The sequence below is a fragment of the Onychomys torridus genome, unplaced genomic scaffold (assembly GCF_903995425.1).
Source record: "Onychomys torridus unplaced genomic scaffold, mOncTor1.1, whole genome shotgun sequence".
In the NCBI taxonomy this organism is placed as follows: domain Eukaryota; kingdom Metazoa; phylum Chordata; class Mammalia; order Rodentia; family Cricetidae; genus Onychomys; species Onychomys torridus.
Window position 1 is genome coordinate 253599 of NW_023411183.1, and position 25250 is coordinate 278848.

A 25250-nucleotide genomic window follows, 5' to 3' on the forward strand; every position below is an offset into this window, starting at 1 on the left:
ACAACAGTTACCCAAAATGGGGGCAAGGCACTGCCTGCCTCTGCAGCTCCTTATTATTTTTAATTAAGAAAAAAATTTCACTCATTTTACACAATAAAAGATCCCCCTCTTCCTTCCTTCTTCCCCCACAGAGCCCCCCCCAACCCATATCCCTCACTCCAACAAGATGACAGGGCCTCCCATGGGGAGACAATACAGTAGAGACAAGTCCAAGCCCTTCTCCCTGCCTCAAGGCTGTACTTTGAGGTGTCCCATCATAGGTAGAGGGCTCCAAAAGCCCTCTCATGCACCAGATATGGATTCTGATTCTACAGCCAGAAGGCCCCCCAAGCAGATCAAGGTGCCTAATTTTCTCACCATGCAGACAGCCCAGTCTAGTCCCATGCAGGCTTCACAGTCATTGATCCAATTTTCATGAGTTCCCACTAGTTAGGTTTGGTCTTCTCTGTAGGTTTCCCCAACATGATCTTGATGCACTTGCTCATAGAATCCCTCCTCTCTCTCTCTGTCTGAACCACATGGACCACTGCCTGGTGTTTGGCTATGGATCTCTACATCTCTCTCCATCAGTCATTGGAGAACATCTCTGTGAGGACAGCTAGGGTACAGATCTGATCACTGGGGCAAGACTGTTTAGTTCAGGCAACCTTTCCACTATTTCTAGTAGTCCAGTTTGGGGTCATCCTTGGGGATTCCTGGCAACTTCCCTAGCACCAGGTTTCTGTCTTTACCCATGATATTTTCCTCTATCATGGTATCTCTTTCACTGCTCTCTTACTCCATCCCTATTACAGCTTGAGCATTCCATTCCCTTATGTTCTCATGCCCCATCCCCTACCCACCATTGCCCACTTCTCACCCCCATTTCACTCTCTGAGATCTCATCTCTTTCCTCTTCCTAGGTGATCCATGTGTCCCTCTTTGGGCCTTTGTTGTTAGTTTGCTTCTCTGGAGTTGTGGGTTCTTGTCTGGTTATCCTTTGCTTTACTTCTAGTATCCACTTACGAATGTGTATATGCTATGTATGTTTTTCTGAGTCTGGCTTACCTTTCTCAGAATAATAATTTCTAGTTCCATTCATTTGCCTGCAAATTTCATGTCATTGATTTTTTCTGGTGAGTAGTACCCCATTGTGTATATTTACCACATTTTCTTAATCCATTCTTCATTTGAAGGGCATCTAGGTTGTTTCTAGGTTCTGGCTATTATGTAGAATGCTTCCATGAAAATAGTTGAGTGTGTGTCTCTCTGTTAACACTGAGAATTCCTTGGGTATATGCCCAACAGTGGTATAGCTGGGTCTTGTGGAAGATTGATTCCCAATTTTGTGAGAATCCACTACACTGATTTCAAAGTGACTGTACAAGTTTGAGCTCCCACTCATATTGGCAGAGTGTTGCCCTTGCTCCCCACACTCTGCACCATAATCTGTCTTCAGTGCTTTTGATCTTAGCTATTCCAACAGTTGTAAGACAGTATCTCAGAGTTGTTTTGATTAGCATCTCCCTGATGAATAAGGATGTTGAGCAATTCCTGAAAATTCTTTGGACTATTTGAAATTCTTCCTATAAGAATTCTCTGTTTAGCTCTACAGCCCATTTTTTTTAAATTGGATTGTTCATTATTGGGTGTCTAGTTTCTTGAGGTCTTTATATATCTTAGAGATCAGCCTTCTGTAATTGTCGGTTTTTGGGTTCCCATTCTGTAGGCTGTTGTTTTATGTTGTTTACTGTGTCTTTTACCTTATAGAAGCTTCTAGTTTCAGGAGGTCTCATTTATTAATTGTTGCTCCCAGTGTCTGTGCTACAGGTGTTATATATAGGAAGTAGTCTCCTGTATCAATGCATTCAAGACAACATCATACTTTCTCTTCTATCAGATGTAGAGTATCTGGTTTTTTGATTGAGGTCTTGATACACTTCTCCTTGAGTTTTCTGCATGGTGATAGATATGGATCCATTTACATTCTTCTCCATGTTGTCATCCAATTATGACAGCACCATTTACTGAAGATGCTTTCTTGTTTTCCTTGTACAGTTTTGGCTTCTTTGTCAAAACCCAGGTGTTCATTAGGGTGTCTTTTAATGTCAGGGTCTCAAATTCAATTCCATTGTTCCACAAGTTGCTTTTTATGCCACTAACAAACTGGTTTTATTACTATAGCTCTATAGTAGAGCTTGATGTCAGGGATGTTGATGCCTCCAGAGGTGGCTTTGTTTTATAGGAAACTTTTAGCTTCACTGTGTTTTCTCTTTTTCCTAATGAAGTTGAGTATTGTTCTTCCTAGGTCTGTGAAGGATTGTGTTGGGACTTTCATGGGGATTTCACTGAATGTGTACATTGCTTTTGATAACATTGCCAATTTTACTATGTAAATCCTACCTATCCACAAGCATGAGAGATATTTCCATTTTCTGATATCTTCTTCAATTTATTTCTTCAGAGATTTAAAGTTCTTGTCCTGCAAGTATATCACTTATTTAAGTAGAGATTCCCCAGGGTATTTGATATTATTTGTGGCTATTATGAAGGGTGATGTTTCTCTGATTTCTTTCTCAGCCAAATTATCATTTGTATATAGGAAGGCTACTGAATATTTTTAGTTAATTTTGTGTACTGCCACAGTACAGAAGGTGTTTATCAGTGGTAGGAGTTCCCTGGTATAAATTTGGGGTCACTTATGTATACAAAGATATCATAGGCTAGTAGTAAAATTTCAACTTATTCCTTTCTAATTTTTATATACTTGATCTTCTTTTGTTGTCTTATTACTCTAGCTAGAACTTCTAGTAATATATTGAATAAATATAGGGATAGCAGACAGCCTTTTCTTGTTCCTGATTTTAGTATAATGGCTTTGAGTTTCTCTCCATTTGATTTGATGTTGGATTTGGCTTACAGTATATTGTTTTTATGATGGTTAATATGTTACTTGTATTCCTGATCTCTACAAGACCTTTATCATGAAGGGGTAATGGATTCTGTCAGAAGCCTTTTCAGGTTCTAATGAAATGATTACATGGTTCTTTCTATCAGTCCATTTATATGATGTATTACATTGACATATTTATTTCTGTATGTTGAACCATCCTTGTAGTTCTTGGATGAAGCCTAAATGATCATGGTGAATAATTTTTTGATGTGTTCTTAGAGTTTATTTGCCAATATTTTATTGAGTATTTTTGTGTCAGTGTTCAAGAGGGAGATTGGTTATCCTCTAGAGTCAATTCCTTCTACTACAGATAATTGTCTACATGTATAAGTACAGTTACAAGCATTGTTTCCTTCCTATCCCATCATGCCTAAAGTTCAATTGAGTAAATCTCAGTCATCCAAGGCTATAAGTGTCATAATTACACCTATAAGAATATCTCACTCTGCTGACTATTGTAGTCATTCATTCTCCTTACATATGGATAGGACTACAGGTAACTTTTCTTCGTTTTGAGGTTGTATGACTGTGTCTGTAATGTTGGGAGCCAGTCCTCATTAGGGACGCTTCCTGGTTAATACAAATTGATCTTTTCACTTTTGCAGTGTGTGATATCTTCAATAAGATATTTCCTTCTTATTGTAAAAGGAACAAAGGACATGGGAAACTGTTTATATTTTGGGAGGAAGTCTCTTGGACTCCCCTAAAAACAACAATTCAAAAACTGGTTTCCATTGCTTGACAATGAGGTTTATTAAGCAATATTTTATGGTAGTCTAATGAAACCTATATTTCTAAATTTCAGGCATTGACAATTAAGGAATATCTCAGAAGGTAAAAATGCCTGAGGATCAGGTGAATTGACCTGAGTTCATGTCCACAAAAATTTCTTGAGTGAACATGTGCAAACATCTAGGGATGATGAGCAAGAGAGGAGACTTATACATGAAAAGCTAAGGAAGTATGCCATAAATAAATCCAGGGATATGCAAATGGATGAGTAGAACCACTATGAAAGGGAAAAGTAAATAAACATCTGCTTGTGGAGGTTATCCTCTGTCTTGCCCGCATAACATTTAAATTTCAAACATTTTACATACAGTGCCACACATATAAAAGATAAAAAAAGTAATATAATCTCACACAAATATAATGTAGTCAAAGTTTCACAAATATTTATAAATATGAATCACTCAACAAAAAACAATGCAGGAAGAGATATGGTTTTTTGTAAGTGACTTTTTTACTTTTACAGGTAAAAATTTTTGGGTACCAGAAACAATAAAATGTACAGTGAGCAGTCATGGGACTGCATATTATAAGGGTCACACCTACATGATCTTATATCATCCTAACAAGGTAATCTAGTGAGTTGAATTCCAGGCATTTGGTGGAAAATTTTTAATGTGGATTTCATATAAACATTAATATGTGAACTAGGAAACCATTGCACTAAATCTGCAGCTCTGTGTGGTCTGTAATTTCCTCAGGTGTATTTTTATTCAATATCTGCAGGTATAATTTTAAAATATACCAGTTGGTTCTGTCCCTGGTGTTTGCCATTGAGGAGATCAACAGGAACCCTCATCTTTTACCCAACATGTCTCTGGGATTTGATTTTTATAACATCCCATACAGTGAGAAAAACATTCTTATGAATCCCCTTATTTGGCTCACAGGGCTGAGTAGTCCCTACTGTAATTATGCCTGTATAAAAAAGAGAAAGTCAGCTGCTATACTAACAGGACCATCATGGGCAAAATCTGCTCATATTGAGACTCTGCTTCAGCTCTACAAATTTCCACAGGTAAGGAGTTGTATGGGAGAAGAGCCAGGTATATTTGCTGACATTTTCAGCTATACTAAAGAAAAAGTCAGACATTTGGATTAGTTATATATTGATGACAAGTGTCCAGACAATTGGAGATGGACTTCTATTTCAGTCACTTAGAAAGGAAAGAAAGTGGAGGATGGAGTAAACAAGGAGAATTAATAAAGATGGAGGATAGGCTAGTAATTTTCTGAAAAATTCTGTCAGATAAATTTGACTTAAATTAAAGGTGAATCCATCATTGTGCTGACCATTTCCATCTGTTTCTACAGAATGAGGATTGTGCATAATGCCATTGTTCTTTCTCTTGTTCAAAACTGTTTTCTCTTCAGCTCACTGTTGGTCCTTTTGATCCTATCTTCAGTGACCGAAGTCAGTTTACTTCTCTCTACCAGATGGCCCCAAAAGGCACATCTCTGTCTCTTGCAATGGTCTCTCTTATTGTTCATTTTGGCTGGACCTGGGTTGGTTTACTTATCCCAGATGATCACAGGGGGACTCGGTTTCTATCAGATATCAGAGAAAAAATGGAGGAAAATCGAGTATGCATAGCTTTTGTTGAAATGATCCAAAGTACCAGGAATTCATTGTCATATAAATACTGGAAAGGTCTTGGCATGGTCCAGAAATCCTCAGCCAATATCATCATCATTTATGGTGACAATGATTCACTACAAGGTTTAATGCGAAATCTAGGGCAACAGATTTTGACAAGGAAAGTTTGGCTCATGACCTCTGAATGGGACCTTACTAATATTGCTGATTATTTTTTACTGGATTCATTCCATGGAAGTCTCATTTTTTCACAACACCATGAACAGGTCATTGAATTTAAAAATTTTCTCCAAACAGTTAATCCTTATAAATACCCAGAAGACAATTACCTTCCTAAATTTTGGATTATGTTCTTCAAGTGCTCATTTTCAGAACTGGATTGTCATCTATTGGAGAACTGCCTACCCAATGCTTCCTTGGAATTTCTGCCTAGATACATTTTTGATTCATCAATGAATGAAGACAGCTACAATACATACAAGGCTGTTTATACTGTGGCTCACAGTCTCCATGAGATGAGTCTCCAGCAAGTACAAATGCAACCATTTGGAAATGGGGAAAGAATGGAGTTCTCCCCCTGGCAGGTAATATCCCTTCCAATGTGTTAGAGCATCAACAATGTGAAATTTTAAGACTTTTCACAGGCACCAAACAAGGTATTACATATTTCAACATTTTACATATAAAATTGAACATATGCATACTACCTACATTTGCATATATTCAAGTTTGTCTTTGTGGATATGTATATTTATACATATATTATATGTAAAATGTTGAAATATGTAAAACCTTGTTTGATAGACTACACCAGAGATCATGACCAGTGATAGTCACTCAATAATGTATTTCTGGTCAACCACTCACATCCACTTTAAAATATGTTCTTGCCTCACTTTCAGCTGCATCCTTTCTTGAGGAATATCCATGTGGGAGCCAACATGGCTCTAGAATTGGAACAGAAGCTACATGATACTAAGTATGATATTCTCAACTTTTGGAATTTTCCAAAGGGCCTTGTGCAAAAAGTGAAAGTTGGAACATTTTCACCCAATTTTCCCCAGGGTCAACAGTTGTCTTTGATTGAGCAGATGGTACAATGGCCAAAAGGATATTCAGAGGTGAGTTATATAATATCTCAATGCATTCAACTTATCATAATAACACAAACACATCCCCATTATAGCAACTCCTGGTTTTGAAACTAAATCCCATTAAAATAAATTCCAATTAGAGAAATATAAAACTGAACTAGTAGACGACAATGATTTATCATTCCCTGATTCTTAAAAGTGGGAGTTCTTAGCTTTAAATGTCTATTATTACTCAGTGATGCATGGGATAGTTTTTATCAAGTGGACACAAATTAAGTTCATCTCAGAAGTGGTACATCCAATCTTCATAATAAATCCCAGGACACTCTGAAGGAGAAATTCTTTTCATTCACAACACAAACTGAATAAGTTCTGTTTTCTTTCTATGATCAAACACTATCACCCAAAGTGACTTTTGAATAAAATGAGTTTATCTGACTTACATTTCTAAAGTTATGGGAGTCCTTTATGGTCAGGAGGCATGCCAATGAATGGCACCCATGGAGTGATGGGCAGAAACCTCAATCAAAAAGTCTCAGTCCACACATTGGAAGTAGAGAGTAATAGTGGGATTGGATCAGGCTCACAAATCATCAGAACTCCAACCATTTATATAATTCTTCCAATAAGTTTCCAAGTCTTAAAATATCAATAACTCTCAAGATAGCACCAACCTTGAGGAAATATGTAGTCACATATCTATGCTTGTGATTGCCATTTTTTTTCAAAGCAATACACAATGTCTCTATTAGAATACCTTCACTGTATCTGAAATTTGTAAAGTTCATTCATTTTGATTCCATGCTTAAAAATTACAGACCATAAATGGTTATCATTTTTCTTTTATCCACCTCTTAAATGGGACAATATTATAGTGAGCATGTGTGTATGTTTCTCTCCTGTTCTGTTGCTGCAAATAAATACATACCCAATATTACATAAGAAAGTGTTTCTTATGGCAGACAATATGAGAATGCAGCCCTTATCTTTGCAAATGTATTGCTCTAGGAACATGAAATTCACAATGACATCATATCCTCAATCAATATAATAATATAAATACCACAGATCACCTTTTTCACATTCTCATTCATTCTCACACAACAACCTTTGGAATGATGATGGTCACTCTTAGAGTGAACCCTTTAAACTTCTCTTTACGAATACTCACAAAAATATCCAACAATATGTTTACATCATAATTATAAGTCCTATAAAGTTGACAATCAACATTCACAATCATTATGAAAATAAAACTTTCACAACACTTACTTAGAAAGTAAGTATAGAGACAGGAACTATCTAGAAACTCCAATTGACCTTCTAGGTCATGGCTTCTATTATCTACCAGCATCATAATTTTTCCTACACCACTATACTCTAGTCTAAGTGTGGGAAAAATCTTAGACCAATCTTATGTAGATCACAGATGCTTGAGATCCTTTTGAAATTTATAGGAATAAAAACTTGGAAATTAATTGTGTGATATTAAAAAACATTATTATTGAGGTTTTCGAGGAACCATGAGAATTTGTTAACTTTGCTTCCATTTTTCTCAGATCCCTAAGTCTGTGTGCAGAGATATCTGTGGGCCTGGATTCAGGAAAATTTCCCTAGAGGGCAAGGCTGTTTGCTGCTATGATTGCACTCCTTGTGCAGACAATGAGATTTCCAATGGGACAGGTAAGAATAAATCTACAGGAAGGGTTCCTCATTTCTACAGGATTCTGCATTATCTAAAAACCTGAAAAATATCAAGAAAGAAGTCAGACAAATTTATTCCTTCTCTTATTTAGGATATGAAATGTGCATCACCGTGTCTTGAAATAGTAAAGAATACACATTAAAATGTGTAATGATTTATATCTATGACCAACTGCAGATATTATTTGCTACAGGAAACTTCTTTCCTCTGTGCTGAACAATATGCTTTTTCCCCACACATAATGTAAACATAATTCAAAACACTATCCACGTTAGATATTTTATAACTGTATTTCAATAATGATTGTAGCTCATAGGTTATTCTAATGATTCTTCCCAGCAAGCTTTTTCATACATTGCAGAAGATTAGATATTTGGGTTTAATAACCCAAATATATATTTTTTGGCTGCAAACAATAACAAAAATTTCAAATTTCCTAAGTGATTATGTCCATTTTTTGCTTCAATTTAGAGAAGTAATATATGAAAAAATATACTGAAGGCAGTTTCTACATTCTTATGGAGAGCTGTACCAAGACCTAAGTGTTGCAATGGAATATAGAATCTGCATTTAGAAGAACAGGTCAGGAATGTATTCACAGCATGTTTCATTGGGAATAAGATTCTTTAAAAGCTAGTATTTTCATACCAAGTACTAAATCTGTTACTGGGGTTATTCCAATTTTGAAATTTTATACAATTCTTTTTCTTTGAGAACTTTTGTTATTTTTTTCTTTTATTTTCAGAGCTGAGGACCAAACTAAGTGCCTTGCACTTGCTAGGCAAGCATTCTACAACTGAGCTAAATCTCCTACCCTTCTTTGAGAATTTTATACTATGTATTTGAAGGACATTCAAACCCTCCCAAATCTGTAACTTATCTACCTATCTAATTTGTTCTCTCTTAATTTTAAATAATTAAGAAAAACTCACTAAATACAATTTATGCTACCCAAATACTCTATATTGCAGCCCCCAGTGGAGTATTAATTGATTAGCCATGGCCACCTTCTTAAGCATTAATGAGTTTCCTCTTATAGCACCTGTGAGGTCAAGTAGCTTCTTAGTTAAGGGTAGTATTATATGGCAACCATACATGCTTGATGATAGGTCATCTTACCTATGCTTTTTAGGAATGATATGCATGATAACATACCTAAAATTTATGTATTCAACTGCCCTGCTGTGTCTGTAACTTTCTATTCCCTTGCAGTATTTGTGACCTCTGAATTTAGAATTTTTTTTGAACTTCTCCCATGGGTGTCTGAACTTGAGATATAATAGACTGTACCCTCAAGCTGGTATTAAAAAATACTTATTTAGTGAATATCTAAGCACAAATTGCACACATTCATATATATATATATATGGGGATGCTTCACTTACCCATGGATAGTCCTTCAATATTCTAATTAATAAGCATTGTTCCAAAAATTAAGTAGCTCACTTGTGTCAGATATTTTAGGATAGATTACTGATTCAATGCATCAAAAATGTTGTAGTATATTAAAACATATATCTATATATATGTATAATATATGTATGTTTTATTATATGTACCATACACCTTTAGCAAGAAATGGAGTTATACATGTTAGTCATCCATTGAATGGTAGTAAACCAGAAGAAAATAATTAACTCCACATAAAAGAGAAGGAAATAACAGAGTCTGTGGCAGTACCTTGAAAGTAGATCCTGACAACAGATATATCAATGTGTCACAGTAGATGTAAGGGAGCAATACAAGATACACAGAAATAAATTTGATTCTACTGATGATTATTCAAAGATATGTTAATAAACTTATCAACAAAATAAAGTTAAAAGTCTGGTGATGAGTCTCTTTTTCAAACACAGGAAAAATGATAGTAGAAATCTGGCATGCATAAATCATTGTTAATATACTTCAAATACAAGATGACTTTTGCCAATTTTTAAGAGAAGAATAATAAAGGACTGTTTATTTTATAATCTAAAATAGTTCTGATATTTCCCCAACTAGAATTACAACTGTTCACTAGTGCACTATTCAATCCTGTAACAATATAGCAATGTCTACTTACTAAAAGCATCCACAGGAAAGAGTCAAAATATTTTATATGATAAGAGACTTGAGAACCTTTGCTCAAAAACAAAATATTTATCAAAATTATTTCACAGGCCATTTTCTCTCTTTTGCAATATTCAAATTCATAATGTGGATATAACTTAGGATGTGGAATCAAAAAGAAAGCATGTTTATGCACTGTAACTCCATATTCTAAAGACTTGCAAAGGGATATACCAATAAGACAAAGACACTGAAAGTATATAAGAGAGAAAAGGTCTATTTAATTTATATTACTATAAGATTATGGGTTGTATGAGAAGCTACTGGTAATTGGCCAACTCCTTACAAAAAAGGGACATCTCTTTTTCTTTAGGGTTGTGAATTCTGAAATGCTATGCAAATTCCAGTAGATTCCCCTATAACTGTAAATACAACCATCACAGAATAGACTCAATATGTATTAAAATATAAAAAGAAGAGATAGAGATCACAATAAGTTGGGAAGTATACGATGGGAGACAGTGAGTAATGGAACACGAGGAAAAAGGGTTAGTTGTAGCCATACAGTTTATGTGTGGCATATAAATAATAACTGAAATATCCAGTAAGGAAGATGTGCATTATAAACATGAAAGTATTCACTATAGCCCATACTTCTATGTCCCTGAGAAGGAAAGTGATATAGATAACAATCCTGTGAACAGAGAAAAGGGGTTAGAATTACAGGGATAACATCAATTTGGACAAAATATCACCTTCATTTTTTACCAGATATGGAAAAGTGCATGAAATGTCCAGAAAGTCATTATGCAAACACAGAGAAAAAGCATTGCCTGCAGAAATCTGTGAGTTTTCTCGACCATAAGGACCCCTTGGGGATGTCTCTCACAATCATAGCTCTGTGCTTCTCGGTACTCACAGCTGTGGTTCTTGCACTATTTGTGAAGCACAGAGACACTCCAATTGTCAAGGCTAATAATAGGACCCTCAGTTACATGTTGCTCATCACACTCACTGTCTGTTTTCTCTGTTCTTTGCTCTTCATTGGCCGTCCCAACACCTCAACCTGTACCCTACAGCAGATCACATTTGGAGGTGCTTTCACTGTGGCTCTTGCCACTGTGTTGGCTAAAGCTATCACTGTGCTTATTGCCTTCAAGGTCACTTTTCCAAGGAAAGTGGTGAGGTGGTTAATAATATCAAAGGCTCCAAACCTTATAATCCCCATATGTACTCTGGTCCACCTTGTCCTCTGTGGAATCTGGCTAGGAACCTCTCCTCCCTTCCTTGACAAAGATGCTCATGCTGAACATGGACATATCATCCTTGTTTGTAACAAGGGCTCAGATTTTGCCTTCCATGGTATACTGGGATACCTGTTCCTTGGCACTTGGAAGTTACACTGTGGCTTTCTTGTCCCGGAATCTGCCAGACACATTCAATGAAGCCAAGTTCCTATCATTTAGCATGCTGGTGTTCTTCTGTGTCTGGGTCACATTCCTCCCTGTCTACCACAGCACCAAGGGGAAGGTCATGGTGGCTATGGAAGTCTTCTCTATCTTGGCTTCTAGTGCAGCCCTCCTTGGTTTCATTTTTGCCCCTAAGTGTTATATATCTTAGTAAGGCCAGATAAGAACTCAGTTCATCATCAGGAATAGGCCACATTCTAGAAGGAATAACCCTCCTAAAACAAGTACAAAATTAAACATAGTTCTTATGATAAGTGATAAATTTCAAAGATGAAGTCCAGTTGATATCTATTGCAAATGTGTGTATACCATTATATAGGTTTCATTCATTGGGCTATTATGTTTTTAACCAATTGTATTATATATTCTTTATAATGGAGCCAATAGAGTGATTCATGCTTAAAATCCAGATTTTATTTTCATATTAGCAGGACCTCAGTATACATCTGGGCTTTTCTGAAACTTTCTGTGAATATCATGTTATTTTGAACTCAGAGATTTACCTACATCTGCTCTTCTGGAATTAAAGATGGCCAGTCATAGCACCCTACCATAATCTTCTCTAATATAAACAATTAATATTTATGTTATTGATTTAATTTTTAAGAGAATCATGCATATTCTCATTTCTAGTTGTGTTAATCACATGTTGTTTTAAATTTTGAAAGTGGATTCCAATAAATTTTTGTCTTGTCTTCCAATCTCTGTGACAAAATATGTAGATTATAATTTTATTTTATATTCAGCTTTCAATACCAGATTGTACAAGGGCATCAATCTGTTTCTTAAGACCCCAAGGCCCTTTAGTAAATTATCATGCTCCATTTGGATTTGAGTGATTATACTGAAGAACACAGGATTTTCAAAATGTGAATGTAAGCTTTTGAGAATATAATACTTCACCAGTCATTGCACAATATATTGCATGCTAAGTTATAATGTAGACTTAGTAAGAACTATATTACCCAATGTCAAATGGCAGACACTCAGAACAAGTAACTAGGTTGAATATCATGGAGGACCCCTTCCTTATTTATCTCTGAGGACATATGTCACATTTCCAACTGTGTTAAGTTGATGAATACATCCACTTTCTCTTTAAGTCTAGATATTTACATTTCTGAATCTTCTTTCAATTCATTGCTTTTCCATGAACTGGTATGTATTCTTCATCTAAAGTCATGAATAGGTTACAACGTGCAACTTTATTATTTTATTTCTCCAGAATTCATCACCAGTTCTAAAAATACATACAATATATTAAGTAAAATATTTTCCATTTCCACATCATTAAATAAAATTAAAATTGTACAAAATTGTTAGACCTTTACTACTGTGGGTTTTATCCTTGTTGTGGTGACTTATTTGCTCTTATGTCTATATATTAGGCTAGGAGGATCAAATTCAGTTGTTAGCTGTAATTGAACAGAATTCCTGCTGGTCAAAGGGAAAATATGCTTAGTTATGGAAACTAAACCAACCCCAAGCGAGTGAAGTTTGGATCTCAGAGGAGAAACTGCAACTGCCTCTTCACTAAAGCAGCATAGCCCCTAAACATTCTAAATAATTGTTTGCATACATACAATTAAGTCTATTCCTCACATCTATTTAAGGACATGTCATATTGAAACAGATTTACACAATGATCAAAAGCCACAGCCAATCAAAATGAAGAATTGTGGATCCCAGATACATTTACAATAAATACTATTGCCACTCCTAAGTTTCAGATTTCACTGAGGAAGATGAAATAGAATGTAAGAGCCTGAGGACCAAGTAGTTTGCTTTGCGATTGTCTTCTAGCAATGCCATACATTGCCATAACAACACAGAAAATCTAATAAACATGGCTTCCTAATTATGAGCTGATCTAGGACTACAACTTTTGAATCCTGATAGGATTGGCAAAATCTCATGGGACCTGAACCATAAAAACTACCGTGTACAAAGTAATGCTGACAGAGAAGAAACAGTCTACCATGGGCGGAGCAAACTAAACAATTTGTAAGACAAAATGGTGTTCATATATAATTTAGGATTATATGTGTACATATAAATATATTAGAATCATATATATTATTTCAATTAAATGCATAGGTTATTTGTGCATATAAATATAAGTATATGTTATGTAAAGAGAGAGATAACATGCAGCCACAATATTCTCCAAACAATGGGAGAAGGCAAACGACATTAAAAAAATATCAGCATCCACAAAATAGAGACTAGTCCAGATGTCAACACCTAGAATTATAATCATACCAAACCTAGATGCCTAGACATCAATGTAAAAATAGAAACAGTAACAACCAGAACTTCATGTCTCCATTAGAGCCCCACAACACTACTGCAGTATCCCCTGAGTATTGCATCGTAGCTGAAGCACATGACAAAAATGTTAACAAACCATTTATGAATATGATAGATGTCCTTAAAAATAAAATGAATAATTCTCTCAAAGACATCTATGAAAACACAAATAAGCAGTGGAAGAAAATGAATAAAATATTTCAACATGAGAAAGTAGAAATAGAATCAGTAAGGAAATCCCTAACTGAAGAAGATCTACAAATTAAAAATGTAGAAACTTGCCAGGTGGTGGTAATGCCTACTTTTAATCCCAGCACTAGGGAGGTAGAGCCAGTCAGTTCTCTGTGAGTTTGAGGCCTGCCTGATCTACAGAGCAAGATCCAGGACAGGAACCAAAACTACACAGATACCCTGTCTCAACCCCCCTACCAATGTAGGATATCAAACAGGAAACTCAGATTCAGGCTTCACCAATGGAATATAACATGGAAAAGAGAAAATCAGGCACTGAAGATGATAGAAGAAATGGATATCACAGATAGAAAAATGTAAAATTCAAAAAGTTCCTGGCACAATGAATTGAAAATATCTAGAATATTGTGGAAAGACCTAATCTAAGAATAATTGGAATATCATAAGAAAATCAGGTCAAAGGCACAGAAAATACTTAAACAAAATCATACCAGGAAATTTCCCTAACCTGAAGAAGGAGGTGCCTAAAATGATGCAAGAAGTAAGCACAACACTAAGTAGACTAGACCTGACAGAAAATTTCCCTTGGTACAGAATAATCAAAATAGTGAATGTATAAAAAAAGTAGGAATTTTAAAACCTGAAAATGAAAATGATCAATTACCAATCAGCACATAAAGGCGGCCCTTAACACTTGACTTCTCTGCTAAGTCTCTGAAAGTCAGTCATGTTATACAGACTCTAAGAGACCTTTGATACCACTCATACTACTGTAACCAGCAATTGTTTCATTAAGCATAGTTGGACAAAACAAGACATTCAATGATAAATCTAAATAACTGTCTGCAAATATTGCCCTACAGAAGGCACTACAGAAATAATAATGTAGCCTCAAGAGTTACCCAACAACCTAGAATAAAACAGAGAATCAAGGATTCCAGATGAACAAATCAAAAAATAAAAATGCTCACACAAACACAGACACACACATACACAAACACACACATACACATACACACACACACACAGAGCGAGCACTACTAACACAAACACCACAATAACAACAACAACAACAAAAACAACATAAGAGGAATCAACGATCATTTGCCAGTCATATCTCTCAGTCTCGGTAATTTCAATTCCACAATAAAAATACACACACTGGGAGAATGGATGTGAAAACAGAATCCATTCCCATTCAGCAAAAAAGAGACATCCATTTACACTAAGAATACACATCACTTCCTGTAAAAAGACCAGAAATATATATTACAAGCAATAGTACCTAAGAAGCATGCTATTGTAGCCATATTAATATCTAATAAAATATACCTCAAAGCAAAATTAAATGAGAAGAAATAGGAAAAGACACTTTATAGTCATCACAATGTTACTCCACCTAAATGACATTACAATACTTTTTTTCTCCTTTTTTATTTATTATATTTGTGTTTTAATTTTACATATCAGCCATGACTTCTCCTGTCCTCCCACCTCCTGGCCCTGCCCCTACCTTCACCCAAGGCCCTCCACTCCATTCCCATGTATTCCAGGGCCAAGACTCCCCTGGGGATTCAATTCAACCTGGAGGATTCAGTACAGGAAGGTCAGGTCTCCTCCTTTCAGGCTGAGCAAAGTGTCCCTGTGTAAGCCCAAGTTTCCAAACAGCCAGATCATGCACTAAGGTCTGGGTCCCACTGCCTGGGTGCCTCCCAAACAGTTCAAGCTATTCAATTATCTCATTTATCCAGAGGCCCTGATCCATTTGGGGGCTCCACAGCTTTTGGTTCATAATTCATGTGTTTCCATTAGTTTGGCTATTTATCCCTGTGTTTTCCAATCTTGGTCTCAACAATTCAAACTTCTACAGTCCGTTCTCTTTCTCAAAATTGGACTCATGGAGCTACACCTGGGGCCAGGCCAAGGATCACTACATCCTCTTCATCAGTTATTGGATGAGAATTCCAGCATAACAGTTAGGGTGTTTGGACATCTGATCACCAGACTAGGTCAGATCAGTCTTTCTTTCGACAATTACCAGTAGTCTACAGTGGATGAATCATTGTGGATTTCTGGGAATCTCTCTAGCACTTTGCTTCTTCTGTTCTCATGAGGTCTTCATTTATTATGGTCTGTTACTCTTTGTTCTCCCTTTCTGTTCTTTATCCAGCCGGGATCTCCTACTCCCCTAAGCACTCTTTCTCTGGAACCTAGCCACTCATTACTCCCATTGTCGTCCAGGTTGTTCATGTAGATCTCATCCATTTCTCTCTCATTGAGCAATCCCTGTATCTTTCCTAGGGGCCCGTTTCCAAAGTAGACTCCCTGGAGTTGGGCAGCAGTCTACTCATCTTTATTTTACATCTAGTATGCTCCTATGAGTGAGGACATACCATGTTTGTCTTTCTGAGTCTGGGTTACCTCACTCAGGATGATTTTTCCTAGATCCATCCATTTTCCTGCAAAACTCATGATGTCATTGTTTTTCTCTGATGAGTAGTACAACATTGTGTATAGGTATCACATTTTCTTTATCTATTCTTCAGTTGAAGTGCATTTAGGTTGTTTCCAGATTCTGGATATTACAAACAATGCTGATATGAACATAGCTGAGCAAATGCCCTTTTGATATGATTGAGCATTCCTTGGGTATGTGCCCAAGAGTGGTATAGCTGGGTCTGGGGGGAGATGGATTCCCAATTTTCTAAGGAAACACCTTATTGATTTCCAATGTGGCTGTACAAGCTTGCATTCCCACCAGCAGTGGAGAAGAGTTCACCTTGCTCCTCATCCTCTCCAGCATAAGCCATCTTCTCTGTTTTTGATCTTAGCCATTCTGAAATGTGTAAGGGGGTATCTCAGAGTCATTTAGGTTTGCATTTCCTGGATAATTAGGGAATTTGAGCAATTCCTTAAATGTCTTTCAGCCATTTGAACTTCCTCTGTTGAGAATTCTGTTTAGTTCTAAAGACCGTCTCTTAATTGGACTGTTGGGCATTTTGTTGTCTCATTTCTTGAGTTCCTTATATATTTTGGATATCAACGCTCTGTCAGATGTGGGGTTGGTGAAGACCTTTTCCCATTCTGTAGGCTGTTGCTTTGTCTTGTTGACCATGTCCTGTGCTCTATAAAAGCTTCTCAGTTGCAACAGGTCCCATTGATTGATAGTTTCTCTCAGTGTCTGTGCTACTGGTGTTATTTAGGAACTGATCTCTGGTGCCAATGTGTTCAAGACTACTTCCTATTCTCTTCTATCAGGTTCAGAGTAACTGGATTTATGTGAGGTCTTTGATCCACTTGGACTTAAGTTTTGTGCATGGTGGCAGATATCAATCTATTTGTAGCCTTCTAAATGTTGACATACAGTTATGCCAGCATCATTTGTTGAAGATATTTTCTTTTTTCCATTGTACAATTTTGGCTTCTTTGTCAAAAATTATATGTTCATAGGTGTGGGTGTTAATGTCACCGTCTTCATTTGATTCCATTTGTCCACATGTTGGTTTTTATGCCTGTACCAAGCTGTTTTTATTACAGAAGCCCTATAGTAGAGCTTGAGGTCAGGGATTGTGATGCCTCTAGAAGTTGCTTTATTGTTCAGGATTCTTTTGGCTATCCTGGGTTTTTTGTTTTTCCATATGACGTTGAGTATTATTCTTTTCAGTCCTGTGAAGAATTATGTTAGTAATTTGATGGGGATTGCATTGAATGTGTAGATTGCTTTTGGTAAGATCACCAATTTTACTTTGTTAATCCTGCCTATCCATGTGCATAGGAGATCTTTCCATTTTCTGATATCTTCTTCAATTTCCTTTTTCAGGGACTTAAATTTCTTGTCATATTGGTCCTTCACATGCTTATTTAGAGTAATCCCAAGGTATTTTGTATTAATTGTGGGTATTGTAAAGGGTGATGTATCTCTGATTTCCATCTCAGCCTGTTTGTCTATTGTATATAGCAGGGCTACTGATTTTTTTTTAGTTGATCTTGTATTTTGCTATGTTGCTGAAGGTGTTTATAAGCTCTATCAGTTCCTTGGATGAATTTTTGGGGTCATTCATGTATACTCTCATGTCATCTGCAAATAGGGAAAGCTTGACTTCTTCCTTTCCAATTTGTATCCCCTTAATCTCCTTATGTTGTCATTGCTATGGCTAGAAGTTCAAGTCAAGTACTATATTGAATAGGTATGGGGAGAGGGGACAGCCTTACTCATTTTAGTGGAATTGCTTTGAGTTTCTCTCCATTTGTTGATCTTCTCAAAGAACCAACTCTTCATTTCATTAATTTTTTGAATTGTTCTCTTTGTTTCTATTTTATTGATTTCAGCTCTCAATTTGATAATTTTCTGGTGTCTGTTCATCCTGGGACACTTTGTGTCTTCTTGTCCTAGAGCTTTCAGGTGTGCTGTTAAGTCACTAGTGTGAGATTTCTCCAACTTCTTTATGTGGGCATTTAGTGCTATGAATTTCCCTCTTAGCACTGCTTTCATGATGTCCCATAAGTTTGGGTATGTGGTGTATTCATTTTCAATGATCGCTACAAAGTCTTTATTTTCTTTCTTTCTTTCTTTCTTTCTTTCTCCCTTTCTTCCTTAACCCATTGGTGGTTCACTTGAGCATTATTCAGTTTCCATGAGATTGTAGGGATTCTGTAGTTATTTTTGTTGTTGTTGAAATCTAACTTTAAACCATAGTGTTCTGATAGAACACAGAAAGTTATTCCAATTGTTTTGCATCTGTTGAGATTTGCTTTGTGACCAAGTATTTGGTCAATTTTAGAGAAGGTTCCATTGGGTGCTGAGAAGTAGGTATATTCTTTTTTGTTCGAGTGGAATATTCTGTAGATATCGATTAAGTCCATTTGTGTCATAACATCAGTTAAGTCCATTATTTCTCTGTTAAGTGTCAATTTGGCAGATCTGTCCAGAGGTGAAAGTGGTGTATTGAAGTCTCCCACTATTAATGTGTGGGGTTTTATATGTTTTTCAAGCATTAGTAATATTTCTTTTACATATGTGGGAACCCTTGTTTTGGGGGCATAAATGTTCAAAATTGAAACTTCATCTTGGTGGATGCTTCCTGTGATATATATGTAATGTCCTTAATCATCTCTTTTGATTGATTTTAGTTTGAAGTCTACTTTGCTGGATATTAGGATGGCTACACCAGCTTGCTTCTTAAGACCATTTGATTGGAAAGGCTTTTCACAGCCTTTTATTCATAGGAGGTGTTTATCCTTGAATTTGAGGAGTGTTTCTTGTGTGTAGCAGAAAGATGAGTCATGTTTTTGTATCCATTCTGTTAGTCTGTGTCTTTTTATAGGTGAATTAAATCCATTGGTATTAAGAGATATTAATGATCAGTGGTTGTTCATTCCTGTTATTATTTTTATTTTTTTGTGGTAGTATGATGTCCTTCTCATGTTTGGGGTTTACTGCTGTGGTGTTATCTATTGCCTGTGCTTTCGAGGGTTTATCTGACTTTGTTAGGTTAGAATTTTTCTTCTAGTGCTTTCTGTTAGGGCTGCATTTGTGGATAAGTATGGTTTAAAAGTGGTTTTCTTTTGGAAGTTCTTGTTCACTCCATCTATGATGACTGAAAGTTTTGCTGGGTATATTAGACTTGTCTGGCATCCATGGTCTCTTAATGTCTGCATTATATCTGTCTGGGACCTTTTGGCTTTCAAAGTCTCCATTGAGAAATCAGGTGTTATTCTGATGGGTTTGCCTTTATACGTCACTTGCCCTTTTTCGTTTGCTGCCCTTAATATTCTTTCCTTATTCTGTATGTTTGGTCGTTCAATTATTATGTGGCATGGAGATTTTTTTTGGGGGGTAGTCTGTGTTGTGTTCTATAGGCTTCTTGTGTCTTCATAGGCATTTCCTTCTTTAAGTTTTGAAAGTTTTCTTCTATGATCTTTTAAAATATATTTTCTGTGCCTTTGAGTTGGTATTCTTCTCCTTCTTCTATCCCTATTATTCGTAGGTTTGGTCTTTTCATAGTGTCCCAAATTTCTTGTACTTTTTGGGTCATGACTTTGTTGGCTTTAGTGTTTCACTTGCCTGATGAATCTATTTCTTCTACCATATCTTCAACACCAGAGATCCTCTCTTCCATCTCTTGAATTCTGTTGGTTATATTTGCATCTGAAGTTTCTATTCATTTACTAATATTTTCAATTTCCAGCATTCCTTCTGCTAATGTCTTCTTCATTTTTTCTATTTCCCTCTTCAGGTCTTGGACTGATTACCTGTTGGTTTCACTGCTTTTACATGATTTAATTCCGGGACTTTCTTCTGCTTTATTTGTCCTTTCCTCTAGATTTTATAGTGTTCTTCCCATTTTTTGTTTGTCTGTTCCTCCACTTTACTTTTGATTTCTTCTATATAAGGCTCTAGCCTCTTCATGATGCTATTTATAAGGTTGTTTTCTTCTGCTTCTTCCATTGTTCAGGTCAAGCTGTTGGAGAAGGGCTAGGTTCTGGTGATGCTGTATTGTTCATTATTTTGTTGTATGTACCTCTGCCTTGACGTCTGCCTATCTCCTTGTGGGTTTGTTCTTTGTCTTATCAGTGTACTTGGACCAGACAGAGCTGACAGATTTAGGGAGCCTCTCTGGTCCAGATCTAAGCTCTGGGCCAGTTGGGAGCTCTGGTCCAGATGAGAGTGCTGGCCAGATGGGAGCTGGGGGCTGGGCTCTGAGTCTCAGTAAGTCCCTAAGGTCTCATTATCTTGTCCAGATGGGAGCTCCTCTTGACAAGATGGGAGTTCTGGGACAGGATGGAAGCTCTGGTCCAGGTGGGAGTCCCTGGGCCAATGGTAGCTGGGGGCTCTGGTCCAGATGGGAGTTCTGGGGCAGGATGGAATCTGGAGGCTGGTCTCTGAGTCTCAGGAAGTGGTTAGGGTCTCAGGCAGATGGGTGTGGGGGCAGGGTGTGGAGACTTCAGGGTCTGCCTGCAGTCTTGGAAAAGGGGAGCCTTCCTGTATGGCCCAACAAGTAGCCAGAAACTGGGGCCCGACATTGCAATTCTTAATATCTACACCAATAAAATTAAGGACACACAAGTATATAAATAAAACAATCTACATCTTAAATAACATATTGACCCTCAAACACAATGTCCCACTCTCATCTGTGGACCTGCAATGCAGACAAAAATTACACAGAAAAGTGCTGACTTGCTGATATTAAAAACCAAATGGGCTTAAGAGTTCCTTTCAGAACATTTCACTCAAACATGCACAAAAAAATACCTTTTTTTTGCAGCTCATCTGAATTTCTCCAAAACTGACAACACACTCAATAGATACAAGAAAAAATGAAATAGCACCATGCATCTACTCTGAAAACCATGGTTATATCTGGAATCAACAACAACAGAAACAGGAAAAACTTTACAAACCCATGGAAAATAAAGGACTCACTACTGAATGAAAAATGGTTTAAAAAATTGTAGACGAATGGTCTTATTAAATAAGTAGAGCAGCAGCAGTGAAGGATAAGAAAAGGTTTTAAGTGCTTAACTATTGCTCTGATCTCTTGGCTTTTAACTCTACAATTGTCTTTCTGTTTCTTATTTAATAAGACCATTCATCTTCAAGACATAAATTAAAGACTTTCTAAAATTGAATGAACATGAATACAAAGCATACCAAAATTGGGTATAGGAAACTGTGAAGACAATCCAGAGAGAGAGTTCATAGCACTAAATGTCTACATGAAGAAAGGAAGAGATATATCATACTACTAACATCGCCTCACATGTGAAATCTGGAGAAAAAGAAAAGAAATCACACCCAAAATTAGACAACAGGAAAAAAACTGCACTCAAAGCCTAAATACATAAATAGAAAAAAAAATAAAGCCCAGAATCAAAGAAGCAAGAGATGTTTCCTTGACAAAATTGATAAGATTGAAAGACCTTTGTCAAATCTAATTATAGTTGGTGAGGAAAAATCACAAATTAGCAAAATTGAAAATGAAAAGGATGACATAACAGACAACAAGGAAATCCAGACAATCATAAGTGCATATTTTAAATGCCTTGACTCCACTTAAATTTGTCATGTAAATGACATGGATAATTTTCTCAATGCATACCACTTACCATAGTTAAATCAAGATCAGATAAACAATTTAAACAGATATATAACTCCTTGTGTAATAGAAGCAGTCATTTGACCTCTCCCAGCCAAAAAATAAAAATCATGAAACCTCAGAACCAAATGGTTTTCATACAGAATTTTACCATAATTTCACAGAAGATATAACACAAAACTCCTCAAATTATTTCACAATATATAAAGAGAGGAACATTGTCCAATCATTGGACAAACCAAGGAAGAGCCCAACAAATAAAGAAAACTACTGACCAATCTCCCTCATGAACATAGATGCAAAATTTCTCAATATGTTAAAAGCAAAGGATCCAAGTACACATTAAAATGATCATTCACTATGATCAACTATGTATCATCTTAGAGGTGTAGGGATGCTTCAACAGATGGAAATCAGTAAATGTATTCTGAAAGAAAAAAAACACAGGATCATCTCACTGAATGCAGAACACCCCTTTATGTTGGAAGTACTAGAGAAATTAGAGATATAAGAGATATACTGCAGGTTACTAAGGGAAGTTTACATCAAGCCTGTGTCAACATGAACTATGATCTGGACAAGATAAGGAGATCCCAACCACTTCCTGAGACTCAAAGATGAGCCCCCAGCTCCCATCTGCCCTGGAACACCCATCTGAACCAGAGCCACTTCCTGAGACTCAGAGACCAACCTCCAGCTCCCAATCAGGGAGAGCTCCCATGGGGACAAGATAAGGAAATTCCAGCCACTTCCTGAGACTCAAAGTCCAGCCCTCATCTACCATCCACATGGAACTCCCATCTGGACCAGACCTTCCATCGTACTGTAGAACTCCCATCTAGACAAGAGGAGCTCCCATCTGGATGAGATATGGAGACTCTAGGGACTTCCTGAGACTCAGAGACCAGATGCAAGCTCCCATCTGGCCAGCACTCCCATCAGGACCAGAGCTCACATCAGGCCCAGAGCTTACATCTGGAGCAAAGAGAGGCTCCTTAAATCTTCCAGCTCTGTCTGGACCAAGTACACTGATAAGACCAAGAATGAATCCACAAGGAGATGGGCAGACATCATGTCTGAAGTTTATAAAACTAAATAAAGATCAATACAGCATCACCAGAACCTAGCCCTTCTCCAACAGCTAGACCTGAACATCATAGAATGGAAGAAGCAGAAGAAAACAACCTTATAAGTAACATCATGAAGAGGCTAGAGCCTTATATAGAAGAAATCAAATATAAAGTGGAGGAACAGACAAACAAAAAATGGGAAGAACAGTATAAAAAACTACAGGAAAGGACAAATAAAGCAGAAGAAAACAATAAGTCACTGAAAGAAAATCATGAAAAAGCAATGACCCAGATGAGGGAAACAGTCTAAGACCTGATAAGGGAAATAGAAAAAATGAAGACAACACTAGCAGAAGGAATGCTGGAAATAGAATATCTTAGTAAACAAACAGAAAATTCAGATGTAAGTATAACCAACAGATTGCAAGAGATGGAAGAGACGATATCTGGTGTTGAAAATATAGGAGAAGAAATAGATTCATCAGTCAAAGAAAACACTAAAACCAACAAAGTCATGACCCAAAATGTCCAAGAAATTTGGGACACAATGAAAAGACCAAACCTACAAATAATAGGGCTAGAGGGAGAAGATGAATACCAAATCAAAGGCACAGATAATATATTGTTCAAGATCATAGGAGAAAAACTTTCCCAACTTAAAGTAGGAAGTACCTATGAAAATACAAGAAGTTTATAGAACAACAAACAGACTAGAATCCAAAAAAGTCCCCTTGCCACATAATAATTGAACAACTAAACATACAGAATAAGGAAAGAATATAAAGGGAAGCAAAGGAAAAAGGCCAAGTGAATTATAAAGGCAAACCCATCAGAATAACACCAGATTTCAAAATGGAGACTTTGAAAGACAGAAGGACCTGGACAGAGATAATGAAGACACTCAGAGACTATGGATGCCAACCTAGACTAATATACCCAGCAAAACTTTCAATCATCATAGATAGAGTGAACAAGATATTCCAACGCAAAGCCAGATTTAAACAATATTAGCCACAAACCCAGCCCTAAAGAAAGCACTAGAAGGAAAATTCCAACCTAACAAAGTCAGATACACATTCCAAAGAACAAGCAATAGATAACACCACAGCAGTAAACCCCAAACAAGAGAAGTACACACACAGTACCACCAGCAAATAAAAATAATAGCAAGAATGAACAATCACTGATCATTAATATCCCGTAATATCAATGGGCTTAATTCACCTATAAGACAAAGAGTAACAGAATGGATATGAAAGCAGGACCCATCGTTCTGCTACCTATAAGAAACAGACCTCTAATTCAAAGATAGACACCACCTATGAATATTAACAGAGGGAGACTTAAACACCCCACTTTAACTTCTGGACATATCTGCCAAATTCAAACTTAACACAGAAATCATGGACTTAACTGATGTTATGAATCAAATGGACTTAATCAATATCTACAGAACATTCTACCTGAACAAAAAAGAATATACCTTCTTCTCAGCACTCCATGGAACCTTCTCTAAAATCGACTACATACTATGCCACAAAGAAAATCTCAACAGATACAAAACGAATGCAATAACCTCATGTGTTCTATCAGAACACCATGGTTTAACGTTACATTAAAAACAAACAAACAAACAAAAAACACTACAAAAAACCTACAATCTCATGGAAACTGAATAATGCTCAACTGAATCACAAATGGGATAAGAAAGAAATAAAGAAAGAAATTAAAGACTTCCTAGAGATCAATGAAAATGAATACACAACATACCCAAACTTATGGGACACTATGGAAGCAGTGCTAAGAGGGAAATTCATATCACTAAATACCCACATAAAGAAGTTGGAGTAATCTCACACTAGTGACTTAACAGCACAAGTGAAAGCTCTAGAACAAGAAGAATCACAGTTTCCCAGGAGGAACAGACACCAGAAAATTATCAAA

At 36.5% G+C, this 25250-nt stretch overlaps 1 pseudogene; it reads left to right on the top strand.

Annotated features, from left to right (window-relative positions):
• LOC118574989 overlaps window positions 1-11824 on the top strand; it is a 73489-nt pseudogene extending 61665 nt beyond the window's left edge.
• The last annotated feature ends 13426 nt before the right edge of the window (window positions 11825-25250 follow it).